Here is a 22,859-nt window from a genome sequence, read left to right on the forward strand (position 1 = left end):
CTCAGAGTTCACCTTCTTCCTTCAAGGAGCTGCCTTCTCCTAAATCCAGCTCCCAACACCGGCAGCTGATGGCTGAACAGCCATTCTGCAGACACTGAGGAGCAAACAGACATTTTACAGCCCATTTACACCCAACAGACATTCAACACCAAAACCATGAGCTGAAGGGACACAGGACAGATCCAGGCACTGGTTCCTAATCAAGGAATCCTCATTTCTCCAAGCCATGGAAGGGCAGTGCCCACAGGCAGGCAGGAAAATCCAAAGCCAGGGCAGCATCTCCCCATCACATCCCCCTCAAAACGCAGCTTTGCCACCCTAAAGCCAGGTGACACAATTGCCACACAGTGAATTGTACCTGAGTGTACCTGTGCAGCACAGCATGGGACTGGAGCTCCAGGACTGGAATTAGGACTGAAATGGGAACTTCCACAGGCACCAGAACTTGGAATTTCACCCAAGGATCACTTGCATGGACCAAAGCCTGATGGTTGTGTTGTTTCCTCCACCATTCAGACATTTCCAGGAAGGTCAATTGCCCATAATGCCTTTCTGAGTTCCTTAAATGCAATTTTCTCCTTCCAGACTTTGTTCCTAAAGGATTTTTATTGTTTCTACCCCTGACCTGAAGAGGTGACAACAAATCTCTGGACACTGGGGATCCTCAGCCACAGCCAGGGCAGGACCTGGAAATTTCTCTTGCCACACCAGTGACACAGTACCAGATTTCCCAGTGCAGTTAAGACAAGGAAAACGGGAACCATTCCCATAATTATTGACAAATTCAATTTACAGTCTGCTTCCCACTTTGGAGAGAATATAAATTTCCTCTCTCTGTGTATCAGTCTTTAGCAGTGGCTGGTGCTGATGATTTCTGTGCCTGCAGACACTTTTATATGGGCTACAGCACATTTATAAGTAACACTTTTGAAAGAAATCGCCTTTAAAACCCCCTCATTAGGAGTGAGCTGTAAATTAGCTGTTACTGAGCAGACAGGGGTGGAACAAACGCTGTGTGTGTTGGTGGCTCCGTGTCTGGGCCAGCTGAGCCCCCTGTTCTCACCCAGAGCCTGACAAGGGCTTGACTCCCTCGCCCTTCTGTGTTGAAGTGGGTGAGAAAAAAAAAAAAAAAAAAACAGAGAAGGTTCTGGCAATTATGTGACAATTTTAGAGCACTTGACAAATAATTAATTGCAATGCTGGTGAGCAACCTTGTGAGCACACCCTGCCTGGTGTGGGTTACACCAGCACGGAGCAGGTTTGGGCTGGGGGACAGGGACAAGGGAAATCCAGATTCTGCCTTGTTCCTTCTGGGAAATTCTTCCCTGTCAGGGTGAGGACGGGCTGGGATGGAATTCCCAGAGAAGCTGTGGCTGCCTCTGGATCCCTGGGAGTGTCCAAGGCCAGGTTGGACAGGGCTTGGTTCAGCCTGGGACAGTGGAAGTGTCCCTGCCCATGGATAATCTGGATAATCTTTAAGGTCCTTCCAACCCAAACCATTCCACGATTCTACAAAAATTCAGGACTCTCAGCCTCACAATGTAATGCTTTTGTTGGAAAGTATTTCTTCCCCACCTACTTTTGCACTCCAGCAGTAGAAAGGTTCCTTCACCTTTGTGTTTACAAAGGGAACTTGGGAACAGAAACCCTCAAGGCCAAAAAAAAAAAATTTAAAAAAATTAAAACAAACAATCCCTTCTGTTCATTTTAACTGCCCTGGTGTGTACTCACTTCGTGATGGCAGGACTGCTCTGCAATGTGTTCTTTTTTTTTAATAGCTGGATTGTGATGCCAACAAGGACACAGAATAAATGAGATTTGTTTTTTCTTAATATCATAGATGGGTCTTCAGCTGTAGAAATTGGCACTGCTCCTCCAGAGTCGTCAGAGCCAAATTACGCTTACTCAGGGGCTGGCCTTGGGACAAAAATATCTTTTTAATTTCCATCTTACTTCAGGAAGAGCCTTAAAAATGCCCCTTTCTGCCCACACGTTGCAGTCCCAGCAGAGCATTTAGAGCTTTGCTGGCAGCTCTGGCCAGGGGCCATCACACACTGCTAACAAATGAGGGCAGTTCTTTGTGTTGGAGCAAGATCTGGAGAATTTGGGGGTATCCAGGGCAAAGCCAGGCCAGGCTGCTCTCCCAAAGCACAGCCCTGTGCACCCTGTGTGACCATAACTGTGCTCATTTCCACTCTGACGGGGCTGGAGGGACCTCCCCACTTCTCAAACTGTTATTTCCTTTAACTGAAAGATTCATCGTGTCTTTTTGAGCAAGAAAACAATGATCAGGTAGCCCTGGAAGCTGCTATTTGTTGTGCAGCAGTGCTCATTGTCTCTTTGCTGGCTGGCCATGCAGCAAGGGGGAACCTAAACCTACCAGGAGATTAATGACAGGCTGCAGATGTGTGGGAATAGCAAACGAGGCCACTCCAAGCTTCCTAGAAAAGCAGAGAGAAGAGACTTTGCTGCAGCAGAAACCAGCAGAGACAGAGGCTGAGGGTTACAGGTGTGACACCCCCAGCTCTGTGCCCTGAGACAGCAAAGCTGAGCAAGAGATCAGCTCCAAACTGGTGAAATCACAGGATCAGGGAATGGTTTGGGTTGGAAGGGACCTTAGAGATCATCTTGGGGACACCCTCCACTAGGCCAAGTGGCTCCAAGCCCTGTGCAAACTTTTGTGGAGCTTCTTGGGTATCAGATCCTGTCCATTCCTCTGGTGCCTTGGCTGGGCCCCTGGAGCAGAGCCTGGGCTCTGCTGTGACCCTCCCTGCACACAGGGACACACAGGGACACAAAGGGACACCCAAGGACACACAGGGACACCCAGGGCCCCTCTCAGCATCTCCTCAGCCCCAGCTCCCTCAGCCTTTCCTGGACAGGGAGCTGCTCCAGCCCTTCCTCAGCTCCTGTCCCTCCTGTCCCTAAATACACCCTGAGGATTCATCTGCAGCCCCAGTGATGCCAGCCCCACGTGTCCCTAAGCTCCCAGAGTGTGACAGCCCCAGAGCAGTCTGGCAGGCTGAGCAAGGCTCAGCACCAGGACAGATGTTTGAGCGTCTTTCTGCTTCCTCTGGGCTCAATTCACACTCTGAGGGAGAGGAAGGAGCAGCTCACAGCTCACAGCTCCCTTCCCGTGCTGGAAATGAGAGGAGGAAGGAATCAGTGGCTTCTCAGTCTGGCAAGAGCTCTGAGAGATGATGAGTTGTCAGCATGGGGAATGTCACCAGGTGCCAGGCTGCTGTCACCAAGCTGTGACACAGGGACAGGGGGATCTGCTCTGATGTGCCCTGGTGAAAGTGGGGAGACTCTGCTGCACCCAGCCCTGACCATTCAGCACAAACCCCCAGAGATTCCCAGGCCAGATTTTGCCCTTAAGGGAATAAGGAGTGAGGGAGTCCATGGGATCTTCTGCTCTCCCTACAAACCAAACCAGCCCCAGTGGGTGAGCACAGGGGTACAGACAGCTCTGTCCATGGCTGCTTTGTTACCTCAGCCAGAAAATTAATAAAGAGGTAAAGAAATAAATAATAAGTAACCTAAAGGCTTCACTGAAAATCTAAAAAGAAATCCTAAAGCCAGGCTGGTGTTCCTGAAGCCTCTGCTGAGAGCCTGGAGCTGTGGAATGTTGGGGATGCTGGTGGCTGCACCTGGGGAGGAGCCAAGAGCAGGGCTGGGGGGGACAGACACCAGGGACAGGCAGAGCAGCAGCATCAGACCTTCCTCAGACCTTCATCAGCCTCACACCTGAACCACACCTTCATCAACCTCACATCCGAACCACAGCTTCATCAGCCACAGCTTCATTCATTCATCAACCACATCTTCATCAGCCACACCTTCATCAGCCTCACACCTTCCTTCATCAGCCACACCTTCATCATCTACACCCTCATCAACCTCACACCTGAACCACATCCTCATCAACCACACCTTCCTTCATCAGCCTCACCTTCATCAACCACACCCCCTCCCACCTTCATCAGCCTCACCTTCACCAGCCACATCCCCAGCCAGAGCTGGGCAAGCCCTGCCCTTTGCTCAGCCGGCAGGATCAGATGGAGATTCCCAATTCTCCTCCTCTCCTCCTCCTCCTCATGGCTCCCGATGGATGTCCCAGCCCGGGACGCCCTGCAGGGGTGGGCTCAGCCCCAGGGTGGACATTCTCCAGCACCATCTGCTGGTTTTATTTCTATTCACAGGCGAGTGACACCGCAGCCACTCCGAGAGGGAGGAACTCGTGTGCCACCTGCACCAGAACCACGCAGGTGTTTCCCTGTGAAAAACAACAGGTTTTGTTAAATGAGATGTTTTACCTGGCTGAATGTCACTGCTTGTCTCTGTTTTTCAGTGTGGGATCCTCTCATGTGAGAAGAAAATGTTAATTCTCGCTGTATTTTTACTTTGCTGCTTCTTGGGAATTATAAAATGAATTATTTTGATTATCTGGGAAACAACGGAGAGAGTTTTGTGTTTTCTTTTTTTCTTTTTCTTCTTTTTTTTTTGGCAGAAACTGTTTGCTGAATCTGACCCAAATTCACAGACAGCTTTGCCTCCTCCACTCCAAAACTGCATTTCTGGTGAGTAAAATTCTTTGTCACCCAAATTACCCAGGTCTGCTGCTGCCACTGAGCCACCCTCTCCAAGCAGGGTTCAGCCTGCATGCTCCTGCTGGACAAAACAGAGAGTTCAATTTGGGATTAATTCTCTTGGAGCTCAAGAGGGGAGGGAGGGAACATTTTCAGGCAGTGCTGGTATCAGGAGGGCTGTCTGCATTTCTGTCCTTCCCAAAGGATTACACCTCTGGCTCACACAAATCCAGATTCTCTCCCCTCAGTCCTTCTCAGTGGATGAAGCAGAACAAAAATCCAGAACGCAGGCATGGAATTGGAAGAGAAAGTTCAGTTTGCAGCTCAGTGGATGCTGCCACAGGTGAACCTGTGCCCAGCATCCCCATCCACACAGGAGATTTATGGTTAGACTGGAGGTAAAACATTGCAGCTCTCAGGATACTCAAGCACAGAAATAAATCAGCGAGGGACAGCCCAGGGGTTGAGGAGCAGGTAACAAACTCTGCCCACCTCTCTCCTGGGCAATGAAGCTGAGCCCTTCTCATATTTTATTCACCATTTCACCTTTACCTGTGGAGGCCCCACATTTCCCAAACAGGAGAACTTTAAGTACAGCTTAGACAAAGAACCATCCAGAATGACTTCACTGGGTTTGTATTACCCGAAATTCCAGTGCTGAACCTCCATCTCCACCAACCTTCCGAGGAACTGGAACAGCAACACTTCACACACTCCAGGGGAGGCACTGAGGAGTAGGAATCCAGGTCAAGAGGCAGAACTCGGGATAAATAAAGTCACTCCATAGGAGGACTCTTCAAGAGGGGCCCCAGAGTGCTGTGCCTGCAGGGACCAAGGGCTCCACACATGGTCCCCATCCCTCCTCCCCTTTGTGAACGATGCCCAAAGAGGAGCCTCGCCTTTAATCTGAGGCGAAACTGGGATCGTCACACATCGCAGCAGCCTTCACACACAATAGGGATGAATAAAAGGATAAGAAAAAAGTAGATGGGCCTAAACAGATGGATTCTATATTGGCATTAAAAGTCAAACCTCATTTTTCATCCAGCCCTGCCTGTAAAGCACTTCCGATGGAATCCGCTCGACGCAGTCGTTGCTATTTTCCCCGGTGTTAGTAAATCTTCCTTTGTGACAAGGCTGGAGATAGCAATCAGTAACCTCTCGGCTCCATTCTTCCTTCACAGGCCTCCTTTTGACGGGGAATAAAGAAGAGCTCGCAGGAACGGGAGAAAAATGGGCTGATCTATTTTGCCATTAAAGCCGAGCTTGGCTTGGGGTTATCGTCAAAGCAGTTCCCCAGTGAAAAGCACATCTCACTTCTCCCCATCCCAGCCCTGCTGCTGGCATACATCAAACCCACCAAGCTGAGAAGTCAAAACAAGATTACCCCGTCCTAATAAATATTGATCACCTTACAAGTCCTTCTTTTAAAGTCCTTAATTAAACACAACACCCAACTCTGCCTGTTTTCCCGTAAAGGGGATCAATATTTTATCGCTAATGCAGCCAGAAGGAAAGAGCCTGGTGTGGATTGTCCACCCTGTGTGTTCCAGGGGGGATCAGGAGCCCTGGTGAGACCCAGCCCTGCCCTGTTTGCTCCAACTCAACCAACACCAGGAGCTGGAGGGACTCCCCAAGAGCAGAGCCAGACCTTGGAGCATCTCCCCCCATTTCAGATCAATTAATCCCTGATAGGTGGCTTGATCAGCTCCCAGGGGCACGGGAAGGAAGGCAGGCAGGCAGGGAGAGGTTCCCAAAGGCCACCCCAGTGCTCAGCACTCCTCCACTCCCAGAACAGGTGTGTGCACTCTCCTCACCCCTGTTTGCACCTCCTTAGCCCGAGAAGGAGTCGCAGCTCCAGTGTTTGACAGGAGATATTACAGGTGTTGTCATGGCAATGATTTATGCAGGAATTAGTCACTGCAGCACTTCTACAATAGACTGAAGAACAATAGGAAAAACCACACATTTCCAAGTTCCTGTGATACAGAGGCTGAGGGTTGGGGTAAAGAGATTAAATTCCTTTCACCCCTCTGATTCTGGCGGTGACATTTAAACAGCTCAGGGACAAGTCAGTGCCTAATCACCAGAGTTATTAATAGCAATGTGACAATAACCCAAACTTCATATTCAACTCTGCTGGCAGTTGCAATTGTATATTCACTACTGGCCCATTTCTGAATTAATCGGGGATTGAGTAACAACTGGAGCAGAGAAGAAATTATTACATTTGCATTGTTATATAATGAGGAAAGAATCAGAGTTTACTGGCACTGGAGTGGTTTATCCCATGGGCCTCACTGCTGTCAAAAGTTCTGCTGACTGTTTTAAGCCATGGATCCGTGCTAGGTTATATTAAGCTTTAGCAAAAGATAAAAAAGAAAAAAATCACCTAAAGCTGTAAGAAAGAAAAAGATTTGAAGCATGAGCACTCAGAAGCTGGGAAACTCCAGTGCTGAAAATGAACCATCTGAATTCCCACTTTGTTATTACTGACTGGAATATGGTTTTGCACTGAAGGATGTGTTGGTCCATACATATTTTGGCAAAGGCACGAGCCAGGTCAAGCAGGGCTGGCACTCAGATTTAAAACCAGGTAGAGCCTCTCCCTGTAATGCAGGGAATCCTTCCTGAGTGCCACATCCCTGGATTCCAGGGCAATTCCCCCTCGTCCTTCCCATCTCTGGGGAATCAGCTCTGAGCCTCACAACAGGCAGGGTCAGACCAGAACAGAACCCAACCGAGATGAAAAGATTATTTGTCACATCGCTGGCCCAGCCCCACGAGGACAGGTGACAATTGTGAGGGGTTGGTGTGAAAGAAAAGAGCAGGTGCTGGATCTTGGGTGGGAAATCCAAGGGTCCTTTATTCTTCTGTGTAACACAGGAGCACTCAAAATGTAGCTGAAACAGGACCCCAAACTTTTAGATCCCAGAAATTTGGGGTTTTTTGAGCTTTTTGTGCTTTCTGGCATTGATCCCCTGGAGAACACTGCTTTGGAGCTGAGACCTTGGAGAAAGCTTCTAAATTTGAGTGATGGAGTTAAAATCATGGGTGTGTAGTTAAATAAAAGTGTGTGATTTCACATGGTGAAGGGTTTTAAATTTGAGGTTTTTACAGTACAGTAATAGGGATGGGACAAGATGGAGGATTTTGGGTGGTGTCTCTTTTTGGTTTTCATTTTCCTTCTCCTTCATGGTTTCAGGCAGTTTCTGGTTGGTCAGTCAGTGTCACACTGAGGGTCATGGGAATTTGGTTATTGGGTTAAAAGTATAAATAATATTGGTGTTAATTCTCTATTGGACTGTTTAAGAGGCCTTGTAGCAGCTGCATCTTCCTCCATTTTCCTCCCTTCTGGCTGGTAGCTGGAAGTGCTGCTGAACTTTCTGTGCTTTTCGATAAGATTTAATAAACAACTAAGCCTGAACATGAGAAAATCCATTTCCCTTTTGCATTTTTTAATCCTGACTCTGAGTGGAAGAGACTGAGACAAACCACTCATCAAGTGGTGCAAAACTCCCACTGCTGTTACACCCAACAAGGGGTGAACACGACTTACAGACTCTCAGACTGAACATTCTAGAAACATTCTAACCAATCATAAGTGGCAAATGTGACCCTTATTTACATAGAAACTCCCATGATCCTGTGCAAACAAATTTTAACTCTCCCTAACTTAAAGTCCCTGAATTTAGGGTGTTGCTTTTCATGGCTGTGGCTGGGTCAGTGGCACTGGGCCACCACAATTAGAGCTTGGAAATCCACCCCTCCCAGTCTTCCTGTCCTCAGGGATTTGGGGTTTTCTTCTTCTCCTGCAGCCTCAGATGGAGTTTTCCCATTTTCATGGAGTCACAGGGTGGTTTGGGTTGGAAAGGAACCCAAAGCTGGCCCAACCTCCTGGGCAGGGGCACCTTCCCCTCCCTCCTGGCTCCCAGGGTTGGAGTGAAGGCTCTGGGTTGCACTTTCAAGCTCACTTCATATTTCACAACTTTGGCCAAATGGGAGAATCAACCCAAGAGCTGCCACTGCATTTCCCAGCCCATGGAATCAACAACCCCTACATTTCACCATCATTCCTGAGGCCAGGGGAGTTACTGCCACGCTCTCCCTTCTTTGTTTTGGGAACCTTTCCCAACTTTTTTGTGGTTTCACCATCAAACTCAGCAGTTCTGCCCAGTGAAAGCAGCTGAGCACAGAAGGAACCCACCCAAATGACACCAGGTTGTGTGGATGCCTCTTCAGGAAAAGGAATTTTTTTCTCTGGTTGCTTTTTATTTGTTTCCCTTGAAATGTTTCTGAATTGAGGAATCACCTGTCAGGATGAGGAACTGAGCAGGGGGTGGGCAGGCTTTGCCAATTTAAAGCTCTGAGCAGGGGAAAATAAACATCACTTTGTCCTTATTCTCTTTTATTCTTCCAGCCTTCTGCACCATTTCCATTCACAGGAGTGCTTTGTGCCCTCCAAATTTAACTCCTGACAGGAGAGAAAAAATAAACACAGAGACAGCAGAGCAGCTGCTGAGAATTTAGGGATGTCAATGTTCCACAGTAAACATGACAAGCTCTGATGATGGGTGGGAATGCCCTTTCCCTGGAAAATCCCCAGCTTCAGGCATTTCACACTTAAAAAAAACCCCAAAACCACAAAACAACCAAAAACCAAAAATATTTTGGAGGAAATATTTTGATAGGTGGCACATGGAGATGTAAATTTGGAAGAATCCAAACCAGCACTGGGTTATCCTTGTGTCCTCACAGGCTCCTTGGTTCTGGCACTTAGCTGGAATTTCCTCTCTACCACATCTCTCGAGCATGGAAATTCTCCAGCAGCACTGAGCGTGCTGAGCTGTACAAAACCTGCACAAAACCTGCACAAAACCTGCACAAAACCTGCACAAAACCCAGCAGCAGGAGCCCTGCTCCTGGATGGGGAGCAGCTCCTGTGTTTAGCAGAGGAAATGTTTTGCCTTCAGTGGGAAATGGAGCAGGCACTGCCACCCTGAGCAGCAGCAGATGGGACAGCAGAGCTGGGAGCCAGGTCCAGGCACTTCCAGGCTTTGTGCTGGGCTCCTGCTCCAGCTCCAAAGCAGAGGTAGGCAGGATAAAACTGCCAGGCAAACGTCGTGCCATCCCTCCAGATCCACAATCATCACTCTGCCTCTGCAAACAAATTTGGCAAATTGGTAAATTCTGAGGGCAAACAGAGCAGCGTTGCTTTGCAGCAAAGCTCCGTTCCCAGGTCAGGATCAGCTGCTGTGATGAACCCAATGCACCAGCAGCACTCAGACCCCACAGAAAAATCAGCAACCAGAGCCCCAGCAGAAAGAGCAGGCCAGGATTTACCCAGTGCAAGTTATAATTCCACTGATGTCAAAAAACCCTGGGCTGATTTGTGCCTGCTGAGAGCCAACTCCTCATATTTTGCATTTTTTTCATGCACTTTATCTTTCTCTCCCAGCTCTCCTGCCAGGACTTGCCTGCAGCAGCGAGGACTGGGGGCAGAACTGCCAGCCTGACCTGGGGCAGACCTGCTGGGATGATCCTGGCATGGATTTTTTTGGGTCACAGTAATTGCAGTTAATTGTCGTGCTGGATGTTCCCAGGTTTCCCCCTGGAGTAGTTGTTGGACACCTTGCATTTGCTCTGGGTGGATTTTAGAATCACAGAATGGCTTTTTTTGGAAGGGAACTGAAAGATCCTCCAGTTCCAACTCCTTCCAAGGGCAGGGACACTGAAGTCCTTATGGTGATGTGCAGTTAGCAGCTTTGCTCTCCCTCCTTTCTGCTTTTTGATCACTCATCCAAACCCATCCAAATGTGATTCATTGGAGTGGAGGCTTCCAGACCTGCAGGTCAAGGACTCGTGTCAGGCACTCCACTTTCACTGATCTGCCACTTTCTCACACAAATATCTTGGCTGGGTGAATGAAGGAAGAGCATCCAAGAAGAGCATCCCAAATATTTGCCCAGCTCTGAGGAACACAAATAGTAAAATGTTAAAATCTCATGTCTGGGCTCTGGATGTAGGAGAGCTTTTTAAATAATCCTGCTCTGAATTATCTCAGCACTCCTTCCCACTTCCCTTTTCCAAGGAAAAGAATCTCCTTTTGCTTTTATTCCTCCCAAACCTCTCCCTTCCCACACGCTGACTGACACAACAATCGTTGAGAGCTCCAAGCACAGCCCTGGGTGCTTTCCAGGAGGGAATAAAGGGAGGATTTGGTCTCACAGCCCAGCCCTGCCCTTCCCAAAGCTGGGTGAGGTGGCAGAGGTGCCTCTGTCCCAGCACAGGGGCACAGGGGACACCACCTGACACTGCCAGCTGTGCCCAGCTGTGCCCAGGGAAGGAGTTCAGAGGTGTCTCTGCTCCAGCAGCCACTGCAGCCCAGCTGTGCTGACATTTGTTCATCCACACACACACACACCATGGAGCTGCAGGAAAAGCAGGAGGAAAAGCTTGGCTGGGAACCTCGCTGGCTGGCAGGGTTTTATCCTGAGCCTGGAAATCTGCAGCCCCGGACATGCCTGAGCACACAAATGCATCATGGATGGGTGGGGAGACTCCAGCAGGGACAAAGCAGGAGCTGGGTGTTTGTTTTTCCTGGGAAGTTTCGAGGGAAGGCTTGTGGCAACATCAGAACGTGATAATTGGGATGGAAGAGGCAAAGGGAACTTGGCACAGACAGGATAAACAGAGACAGGATAAACTTGAATCCCTCAAAACAGGGAGCAGGGAGCTGCTGTCCCTCCATTCTCCCCGTTTGACATTGTCGTGTAACAAAGTGACAAAGTGACAAAGTGACAAAGTGACAGCTGCACAAAGCAGGCAGCAGGAGAGCCCTCACCTGCAGCAATTTCCTGATGGAAACAGCGCCTGAAGCACTGATGGATCAGAGCCAAGGCTCGAGGGGACACAACGGCCAGAAATGGCCAAAGGTTTCTCCAGAGCTCGGGAGAGCTGCGGGACTGGGAACCTGAGTGACCCATCCAGGTGACCCCCAGTGCTGGGGACATCCAGCAATGACCCCAGGAGCAGTGGGGACATCCCAAAGTGACCCCAGCAGCACTGGGAAGATCCCACAGTGACTCCCAGCACTGGGGAGTCCCTACAATGACTCCGTCAGGATTGGGGAGATCCCACAGTGACCCCAGCAGAACTGGGGACATCCAGCAATGACTCCCAGCACTGAGGACATCCCACAGTGACCCCAGCAGGGTCATGGCAGTGACCCAGGCACAGTTCAGAGCTGGGTCACCGTGTCCAGCCCACTCTGTCGGGGGATCTGTGGCACTAACGGGGTCACTCTCCATTCTCACGGCGGGGAACAAGCAGAAACACTTCCAGGGGAAAATGCCTTTCCCTCTCCATCTCTCCTGTCATCGAGGTGGGGTATGCAAAACTCCACAGCACTAACGAGGTAATTACATTCCTATTAATGTCTTCAACTGGTCTGGCAACACACGTTGGCATGAGACCAGAAAGTTATAGCAGCAAGGTGATTAGGGACAGGTAACAGCTAAAAATACAGAGGGAGATTAATTAATAATTGATGGTGTAGGTAGAACACTGCAGAAAGTATAATTAATGCTGAACAAACTTGATATAACTCTGTCTTGTTAAAGGCTAATAAAATGTTTCAGTGCTCTTCTGGATCTGGGCTTTCAAAGCTCTCAGGATCAGCCCTGGGGGTCTGCAGAGCTTCCCTGAGCAGGGCAGACCCTGCTGAGCACAGCTCACAGTCACACACGCTCCTGTTGGACATGTCTGACCTGCTGGAGAGAGCCCAGAGGAGCCCCAGGATGAGCAGAGGGATGGAGCAGCTCTGCTGGGAGAGCTGGGATGGTTCAGCCTGGAGAAGAGAGCAGAGCTGACCTCAGTGTGACCTTCCAGGACCCAAAGGGAGCTTACAGGAAAGATGGAGAGAGACTTGGGACAAGGGATGGAGGGACAGGACAGGGGGGAAAGGCTCCAAACAGGAAAAGGGGAGATTTGGGTGGGATATTGGGAAGGAATTGTTCCCTGTGAGGGGATGAGGTCCTGGCTCAGGGTGTCCAGAGCAGCTGTGGCTGCCCCTGGATCCCTGGCAGTGTCCCAGGCCAGGTTGGACAGGGCTGGAAGCAGCCTGGGACTGTGGAAGGTGTCCCTGCCATGGCAGGGGTGGAACTTTGAGGGACAATCTTTGAGGTCCTTCTCAATCCAAACCATCCCACGACTCTACACATGCAGCCCTTAGTTCTCAGACCCTGATTTTACCCAGAGGCCTTTTGCAAACCTTATAAATTGCTGTGGAAAAAGACATTATTTAAGTTATCTCACTCACTGCCTCATGACTGGAGCTGCTGGTGAATGATTTGAATTTGCCAAAAGCAGCCAAGGATGGAGAGAATCCTCACCTGAGTCAGTAAGAAGCCAGGGGCTGTAATTGCTGAATTCTGAGCAGCCAGACCCCTGCTCAGAGCTGCCTGCAGCAGCATTTGCAAAGCTCCCCAGAGCTGATGGGCAGGAAAAGTCTGCAGCTGCCTGTGAACCTTCCTGTGCCCACGATTCTCTGATCCCCAGGGCACTCCAGGGCTGGCAATGCTGGTAACATCCTCAGCTGCAATAAATGGGACCTGAACAGCAGCAAAATCTCCATCCTGGGAATTGGCATCATCCCGTTCAGATCAAAGAGCTGAGCTGTTCTCAGATCATAAAACAGAAGAAAAAAAGCCCCTCTCTGACTAACAGCCAATATGAAGTATTTATTCAACCACTAGAGGAGCATTAAAACATTCAAGAGTTGCCATGATTAGGAAAGGAGCAGTGGAATATTCACATTTCCATGTGCTACCCTGGCACAGCACACAGGGTGACACTCCCAGAAGAGTCAGGAGCCAGGGGAACCAGGGCATCCCCTCACCAAGACAAGAAACCTTCCCTGCTCGGTATTAATTCTGTAATTGATTGATTGATTGATTGTCTGTGTGTGCCTGGGCTCCTGCCTGTGCCATGGCTCAGGAATCACAACTGCCATGATCGTCCCCTGTCCCCAAATCTTGTTGAAAACTCTCCCAGACCTCAACTCCGGGCTTTGAAAGAATTCAAAGCTCCAAGGGAGGAGCCTGACAGGGCTATGGGCAGAATTTGGACAATTAAAGGAGCCAGGTTCCTTTAGAGCAGCCCAGCTCTGAGGGTGGCACTGGGGTGTCCTGTGCTGGGCCAGGAGTTGCACTGGGTGATCCTTGGGGGTCCCTTCCAGCTCTGGACATTCCATGATTCCCTGGCTCGTGGCTCAGCTGCCACCACCCCGTTATTCAGCGTGGTGACCCCCACACAGTGACACCCAGGACATCCCCACCGTGACTTTGAAGGAACCCAATGCTCCCCACCCGAGGCTGGTGTGAGGATTAATCAGGTAATATTGACAAAGTGCTCTGAACACGGAAAACTTGAGCTGCTGTGCCTTTTGTTTACTCATCTGCTAAATCAGGAGCATAATACCCACGCCAGAGGCTCACAGGAGGCTTAGTGAGCTTTTATTTGCAGAGCACTCGGAGATCCTTGACGAGAAACGCTGCAGGAACATCAAGGGTTGTTGTGATCACACAGGCAGGCACTGGAGACTTCTTGGCCAGCTCTGGATTCCAGGAATAAAGTGGGAACAAATCAAGGCCGGCTCTCAAGCCAAGGCCAGCTTCTGTGTTTTATCAGAGAATAAGGAAGAGCTGCTGGACCAGGTTTGTTCTCCCCGAAGGATTCCAGCTGAGGGTGGCTGGGAATGTGATGGGCTGCCAGCAACCTCCCCCACTAAAGCAGCACCCACTCACCTGTTTCGCGGCAAAATAGCAAATAAAGCATTTTTAAACAACTTGGGTGGTTATTTCCTTGCTTATTTCCCGCAGCACACGAACCACGAGGATTTAATTTAATCGCCACGGAGTAAGGGATGCTCCAAGGTGTTTGCTTCCATCGTGGGGCTCTGCCAGGTGCCTTCAGGCTCCTGAGGAAACCAGTGATGAAAGGAACTGCAGGAGGGCCAGGGCTGCCTCTTGTTCTTGCTCTGAAGAGAAATGCATCTCCTTCCTGGAGACATCTCACCCCACCAAAGCCTCCTGTGCTCGGCGTAACGAGGGCATCGCTCTTTGCAGGTAGTTTTTGGAGCAGCTAATTATGCTGTGCTGTGGGAAGCTGCTGTGCATCCCTCATGTTCTGGGTGATCCAGGAGAGTTTAACTAGGAATAATGGCACAGAAGTGTGCAGGGAATATATTAAGCTGAGCACCAGAAGCTCCTAGCAGGGATGCACATCCCGAGGAGAGACAGGAGAGGGATCATTTTATACTGGGCAGGACCAGCAGGAAGGGAACATCTCCCAGGGCTGCAGGGGCTGTGATTTAATCTCTTTGGGCACCTAATATTGGGACAACTTTCACTGAAGAAAGGGAAAAGTCAGGGAATTAAGGAGAACCAACTTCACACAATTAAAAATGTGCACCCACTTGGAAGGAGTAAAAGGCAAATTAATCATGAAAGAGCAGCCTGGAATGGGAGAGTTTGGAAAGGGAAAACAATAAACAGATTGTGTGTTCACTGAGCAAGGGCAGGGGATCACGAAATAACCTTTGCCTCATCTCACTTCAAATATCCTGGGGCAGAGAAGGAGCAGGCACGTGGAAGGATGTGAATATTCTGCTCCAGAGGGAGGAATCCCACTGTGAGGTCACTGGGCTCCTTTTCCCCAATATTGGAAGGTCTTGCAACACAGAGCTTGGAAAAGGCACCGAGAGCTCTTGAGTTAAATCAGGAGAAAGTGAAACACACTTTCTGGCAAAGCTCTAACAGAAGCAGAAAGCAAAGCTTGCAGAGGAATTGAGGAGTTTGTTGTTCAAGTTTTCTGCTGTCCCCCTCCCTCCCAGTGCAGACATAAAACCAGGGAGAAAAGAACATTTATCTGCCTGGTGACATCTCTCTCACATTCTCCAGATTATGTGTGGAAGGAAGAAATCCTTTTTTATCCTGAACTTCCTTTTTTTTTTTTTACCCTGCAAGTCACATCACTTCTTTTCATTCCTGGCTGAGCACTACAAAGTGTCACCAGCGCAGCAGCGTTTTAACTGCTAATAACAGACAGCAGCAAATCCACCCCAGCAGAGCTGCTCTTTCCCCTCCCCTGCACTGATGCTCCTGACAGCCTCTTTCCCAACCTCTTCACACCCACCCGAGCCGAGCTGGCCTCGCACAGCTGACCTGGGCTTGTTGTCTGCGGCTCCTTGTGATCTGCACTCGAATGCAAATGTGCTTCAAGTCAGCCCGTGGAGTCTGGAAATGCTGCAGTTCTCCAGGGGAGCCTAGCAGATGCACTCTGATGGATTTTTAGGATGAGATTCCAGCAGGGATGGGTCTAATCAGCAAATCAGGACTTTGCTTCCTAAGGGGTTTTGTTTGTCTGTTTGTTTAACATGAAAGACAGAGCAGAACATTTGAATAACGCAGGATTAAGGAAGGATAAACCTGACCAGCACAATTTAACAATCTCAGAGCCAGAGACGAGTATCAAGAGTCTCTCCAAGCAAACCCTGCACCAGCAGAGCTGGGGATGCTCTGCCCTCCTGAATCCTGGGAAACCCAGCAAAAAAATGGGGAATCCCAGAATCCCAGACTGGTCTGGATTCAAAGGGACCTTAGAGATCATCTCGTTGGGGTGGGCAGGGACACCTCCCACTGGACCAGGTGGCTCAGCCCCATCCAAACTTGGAGTCAGTGCTTGCTCAACAAAACTGCCACAAAAATGTCACCACCAAGGGCCTTCCACCCCTGAGCTGCTCGGCAGAGTGAGGGTCCTGCAGTGTCCGATTTCTTTATCACATGTGCTGGTTCATGTCAGCTTTGCTTCCTTTAGAGCCAAGCTGAAACCATGGCAGCACAGACTGAACGTGCTCCGTGCAGGAGGTCACCATCCCAAATAACAGTCTGCAACGTTCCCTAAAAATAACAAAAAACGGAACCTCAGCCTGAACCCCAGCACCTTGCAACGCATCCACCTGCTGGATGTGAGCCTCACCTATCACTCCCCACCCCAGGGAGGACGAAGGGTGTGAGGCTGCAAGGGAACACAAAGGTTATTTTCATGTTTGATGCGTTTCAGGCTTTGCCTGAGGCACTCCGAGGCAGTCTGCAAAGCTGCCTGGAGTCCCTTGGTGGTTGTTAGCAGCTGGCAGGCCCAGCAAGTGGCAGCGAAATGAAGAGTTTAAGTGGAAGAGTGAATTAAAAAAAAAAAAAAACAAGAACAAAACACCAAAACCAAGTGGCAGCCAAGGTTTCCAGCACAGAGATGGCTCCACACAACTGCAGGCACTGGGCTTTGAAACATCCTTCTCTTTCTCCTTTTCTCCTTCTCCTTGTCCTCTTCTTCCTTCTCCTTTTCTCCTCTCCTCTTCCTCCTTCTCCTTTTCTCCTTCTCTTCTTCCTCCTTCTTTTCTCGTTCTCCTTCTCCTTTTCTCCTTCTCCTCTTCCTCCTTATCCTTCTCCTTTTCTCCTTCTCCTTTTCTCCTTCTCCTTCTCCGCTTCCTCCTTCTCCTTCTCCTCCTTTTCTCCTTCTCCTCTTCCTCTTCCTCCTTCTTTTCTCCTTCTCCTTGTCTCCTTCTCCTCCCTTTCCTCCTCCAGGGCTGTCCCAGCAAGGACAGGAGCCACAGCCACGTCCTCACCTCCAGGAGCCCCGGGATTCACAAGAAGGTAGAAATGTTGATTTTTGGCAGGGGAAGGATGCAGATGAGCACATGCAGGTGCCTGCCCTCAGCTCTGCTGCCCAGGGCCTCTGTCCCAGCTGGGCTCAGCAGGGAGAGGTCCCCCCGTGGACCAGCAACACCTGCAACAGCAACGTGACTTCCCTCCAGGGAGAACAGGACAAAAAAACCACCCAGGACATCTGGATTTTTGTTCTTTGTGAAATCTGACCACTGCACAGTGGTCTGGGAGGTGATTCTGCTCACAAGACCCTCAGAAAGAGGAGAAGACCACAGTGAAGTGATAGTCAGGAAGCCTTGTATCTCTTGGAGCAATATTTAGGTGCCTAAATCCCACCCACAAACTCTTCTGTCACCTCCAGCTTGCACGAGCACCTTTCTCAAAGAATTGTGGCCCCGTGGCTCTGGCTGTGGCCCAGGTCACCCCCAGGACAGGGCACAGCCCCAACCCCTGGGCTCTCCATCCCCAGCACCCCCTGAGTGCATTTTCCAGATCGATTTCCAGAGACAAGGCCATCGATTCTGTCCAAATAAAAATTAATGACGCTAATAATGAAGAGAACCCACAAATCTTCAGTGAGGCTGGTGAGGATTTGGGGAGACAAATGACTCAATTAGGGAGGCTATGGAGGAGCCCTGAACCATGGCCATGGTGAGCAGGAGGCTCTGCTGCTCCCTGCAGCCACGGGAACGAGGCCACTTCACTCCCTGAGAGGGCCTGGCCCCTCCTGAGTTTTCCAAAAAAGCCTTTAATGGCTCTACATGGTCTGTGCTTGTCCCCCAGTCATTGCAAATGACAATAAATAATCACCACCCTGTCACAGCCAAGGCAGCCGAGGTTATGCATTGTGCAATCAACAGGAGGAGGGAAGAAAAGGAAAAAAAAAAAAAAAAAAAAAACAACAAAACCCAAAATGAGAATCCAAATCACTGCAAGGCAGGTCTAGCACAGATTAACCCCAACACAGCCTCTCCAGTCCCCACCCTGCAGGGGCCAGGGCCATCAGAGAGCAGCAACTCCCACTCCAACAACATCTGTCTGCAGCTGCAGCCTGCCACAGCAGTGATGCCTTTTGGGGCTGCCCAGAAACACAGGCCAGACAAAATTAATTTAATAAAAAGCAATTTATTTATATTTATTGAAGGGCCTTCAGGTACATTTAGGGCAGTTAAAGCCCCCCAGGGGCTACATCCAAAAAAGAGTAACAGGTCACGATTTTTCATACTTTTATAATTTTGGTCCATTTGTATATTGGGGGTTAATCTCCCAATTCCAGCTCCAGGTAATGAAGTCATTTACCCCCAGTTTGCTCCCCCAACTCACTTTTGTTTCCATCTCTCAGGCCTGAGGCAGTGAGGTGTCCTTGATTGCCAGCCTGGAGAGGAATTGTTGTGTCTGAATAAAATGGGAGAGCAGCAGCTCACACTGGATCTGGAGTTTGGAGTCAGACACTAAAGAATTGCAGGGTTACAAATATATGAAAAGATAAAAGCTAAAATGCTAAGGCATCAGCAGTGGGGTGGAACTGGGTGAGCTTTAAGGTCCCTTCCAAGCACAATTCTGAGATCTCCATCCCAACCTGCAGCTCCAAAAGCTTTCCCTGAAGTGGGGGAAGGCAGAGGGGAGGAGGCAGCAGGAGACATCCCCATCCCTTTCTCCTCCTTGCCCTTCCTCTGAGCAGGCTCACCACGGTGACGTGGGACACACAAAAGCAATTTCCAGCACTACAAGGCAAATCTGCCCATCTGCAATGTCCTGGGAAGTCGATGCATCCAGGGCCTCCCCTGCCTGCTGGGAAATTTCCATGGAAATGGGGCTGTGGATGCAAAATGGTCCCTTCCAGATATAAAAATCCGGCGCTTTTCACTCTGTGAATTCCCCGGCTGCACAACAAGTGACAGACAGGCTGAGGGACAGTGATGGGCAGAGTCATTGAAGCAATGTCCCCTCAGCCAGGAAGGGATTATGGAGCACCTGGATCCTCCCCAAGGACTCAGTGTCCAATCTTCCCTCTCCTGCTGCCTGGGTACAGCTCCTCAGTGCCCAAAGGAGTCAGACATGAAGGAAAAAAAAACCCCTGAAGCCTCATCACACAGCAGGAGGGCAATGGCAGATCCAGGATGGGCTGGAAATAAATCACAGAATCGTTGTGGGATGGTTTAGGGGATGAGGACACATTAAAGATCATTCCACAGGCAGGGACACCTTCCCCTACCCCAGGTGGCTCCAAGCCCTGTCCAACCTGGCCCTGGACACTTCCAGGGATCCAGGGACAGCCACAGCTTCTCTGGGCATTTGAGTGTTCAGCAGATCTCTCTCCAAAATAATTCATTGAATATATACTTATATGGATTTGGAGTTATACACTAAAGAATTGCAGGGTTACAAGTATATGAAAATGTAAAAGCTAAAATGCTAAGGCATCAGCAGTGGGGTGAAACCATTTGTGGGCCAAACCCCCCCACAATTCTGAGATCTCCATCCCAACCTGCAGCTCCAAAAGCTTTCCCTGAAGTGGGGGAAGGAAACCAGCAGAGATTAAACCTGTCCCTGTTTGTGCCTGGATGCACAACCTCGTGCAGAGCTCAGCATCCCGAGGACACAGACCTGAGTGCTCCTACGGCCCTGGAATGGCTGAGTCTGGCACAGGATCAGAGCCCAGAGATGAGGAGGCTTCAGGAGCAGAGACTGCCCTCGTTTCTAGCAGTGAGGGCTCCAGAGAAACCCCAGAAATCCTCCCCAGCCCAGATCAGAAGCCCTGGCAGGAGCCCCGGGCTCTCGCTGGATGCTGTGCTGGATTCAGGGACATCGGGATGCCACCACCTGCCACCTCAGCAGCAGGACCCAAAGGCCACATCCTCTCCCTGGCAGAGCTCCAGAGCTTTGCTCCATCTGCCCCTGCTCGGGGGAGCACTGCAGGTCTCAGGGCTTTGGTTCCACTATTAAAAACAGAAAGGAAAGCGGCCCCTGAGCTCATCCATTTCCAGAGCAGCTAACTCGTCCCCAGGGAGCGGCTGGAGGCGATGGGGGGAGGGAACCAGCACTCTCCCTTCTGTTATAAAAATAACAAAAAGTGATGAATGACCCTCAGAGCCCAGGATGGGAAGCAGCAGCTTCTTCCAGGCCGAGATAAATTACTGCTGTCACTGCAGGTGGAGCCGTGATTTACCCACCATGTACCCGGGCCAGCTCCGCCGTGACCCGGCTTGGCCAGCCCCGCTTATCTCATCTCCAAAGGCTTTGTCTGGCTGAAAATCCAAACCAGAGCAACTGGGGAGCAAGAGGAGAGGCAGCAGCAGGCAGGATGGCAGGAGGAGCATCCACAGCTCCCTGTGCTTCCCGGGAAGAGCAAATCCAGGAGCGTTTTACAGCGCACAAGGACCCGTCTCCATCGCTCCCACCGAACCTTTTCCCTCCTCCACGTATTCCCAAGCGCCATCTATTGGCATTTCTTCCCCTTAACTTTCCCGAACCCGAACCCACGCAAGGAACATTGTCCTCACAGGCAGCAGCTCGAACGCTGTGGCTCAGGTGGAAAAGCTGAGAGCACACAGGAGGCGATCCCAGCGCTCAGAGCCGGGTTTGCACAGGGCTGCCTGGGTTTTCATTCCTGGTTTTATGTGGAACACCCCTTATCTGCCAAGCATCTCACCCCACGTTAATAGATTCATTTATTCAGGACGGGGAATTGATAGATTTAGTTTGATTTTCGTTTCATAAGCCTTCCTCCCCGAGCTACGTTTCTCTTTTCATTAATGTGCTGATGGAGGAATAAAGTTTTAACTCTGAGGATCAGCCCTGTCAAACAGAATCTCCTCTGCTGCCTGGGAAGGGGAGGGAGCTGGGCTGGAAAAGGGCTCCCAGCCAAGGGAGCAGCCTGGCAGGTGATTTTAGGAGAGCTGCTGAGTCCCATTTCCTCAGCTCTCCATCCTCTTCTTCCATGGAAGTTTTAGTCGTGGTTTTAACTCGTTCCTCTGCAGTGTCTCACACAGAACCTGCTGCTAAACCCCTGCTGGGAACAGGAGTCCTTGGGGAGTGAGGGGACAGGCACAGAGTGGGGAGAAAGGTGTGGCAAAACAGAGATTTGGGCAAATATAAACAGGAAAAGGAAAGCCTGGGCTTATGGCAAGGGAAATCACAAGAAAATCCAGCTGAAGAACTGAAGGTGTCTCTCAGGAGCCAGTAATGACACCCCAAAAGAGATTCAGGAATTGGCCTTTCTCTCCAAACCTTTGGGATGGGATTTCTCCCCAAACCTTTGGGACTGGGTTTCCTCTCCAAACCTTTGGGGTTGGATTTCTCCCCAAACCTTTTGGATTGGGTTTTCTCCCCAGACCTTTGGGATTGGGTTTCTCCCCAAACCTTTGGGGTTGGATTTTTCCCCAAACCTTTGGGATGGGGGTTTGGGTGAGCTTTCCTTAGAGCTCCTCCACGTGAGCCACACAGAGCACAGTCTATCTTCTCCCACTTTGCATAAAAGATGGAGTTTTCCCATTTTCATGCAGGCACACGGCCTCTGCTCATGCATACATTCATTGAGCTCCTCTTCCAGAGTGGATTCCTTGGGAGAGCAGATCTGTTATGGCAATGCAAACACGAAACACACTGAGATGTTCCCAGATTTTTCTGACCCCAAACACTCTCTACAGATGAGACATAAATGTATGGGTGATCTATTCACTGACTCACCATGGGAATGAAAGATTCCCAGCAAAAACCCCACTGGGCTCAGCCTCGTGATCCCAGCTGTTATCCCTCATTCCACGTTTTTGTTCCACTTTAGCAGCTTGAAGGCCAAGCCAAGCTCTGATCAATAGGATCTGACAATAAAGCAAGCAGCTCTTTTCCACTCCTCTGCTCAACTCTGGGCTTTGCCATTGCTGTGCTGCAAAGGGAAAGGATCCAAAGCCCTGTCCTGAAGGACCCGGGCTGGAGAGCATCTGGTGATGGAGCCTTGCTAATGAGAGCAGGACCAGCTTTATCCACATAAATACAAATCCCTGGAGAGCTGGAAGTTCAGTTCTGACTCACAGCCAGGAATTTGGGTAACAAATACGTGGCTGAACCAAATTAGTACGAAAATAATACAAATTTTCGAGCTGGGGACTGTTTCTGTGCAGGAGCTGTGAGACCCAAGGGGAGAGGCCAGCAGAACCCCACAGACCCCTTACAAAAGCGGATTAGCACGTGATTAAATCAATTTTCTCCTCAAGACAAATCCCTCTGAGCAGAGGGAAAGGTTGTCCCGAGCGTGACAGTGAAGGTGTTAATTCCTCTGTAAATAGGGTGTGAAATGCCACAACATCAGATGGGGTTTCTACTCACTTTGCTAATTATGTTCGTCTGTCATCATTCCGTGGTGCAGCAGGAGAAGGGCTCGGCTCCGGGAAGCAACACACAATTTTTAGACTTGAGTGGAAAATTTGCCAGAGGCTGTTTTTTTCAGAAGGGGAAAAAAAAAAAAAAATCTAACATACGATCTACCAGCACTAATGTAAGGAGTTATTTTTTCAGAGTCCTAAGTCATAAATCCTCCTTGGGCTTACAG

The 22,859-nt window shown here is 49.8% G+C and overlaps 1 protein-coding gene across 1 annotated transcript in view; it reads right to left on the reverse strand.

Moving 5' to 3' along the window:
• LOC106863440 (gap junction beta-5 protein-like) overlaps nucleotides 1–15,949 on the reverse strand; it is a 117,732-nt gene extending 101,783 nt beyond the window's left edge. Inside the window, exon 1 of the mRNA XM_014892901.2 lies at nucleotides 15,815–15,949. The gene's annotated coding sequence lies outside the window, so the exon portion shown is untranslated. The remainder of the gene's footprint in view (nucleotides 1–15,814) is intronic.
• Nucleotides 15,950–22,859: the final 6,910 nt, after the last annotated feature.

The sequence above is a fragment of the Sturnus vulgaris genome, chromosome 24 (genome assembly GCF_052056855.1).
Source record: "Sturnus vulgaris isolate bStuVul1 chromosome 24, bStuVul1.hap1, whole genome shotgun sequence".
Taxonomy (NCBI): Eukaryota; Metazoa; Chordata; class Aves; order Passeriformes; family Sturnidae; genus Sturnus; species Sturnus vulgaris.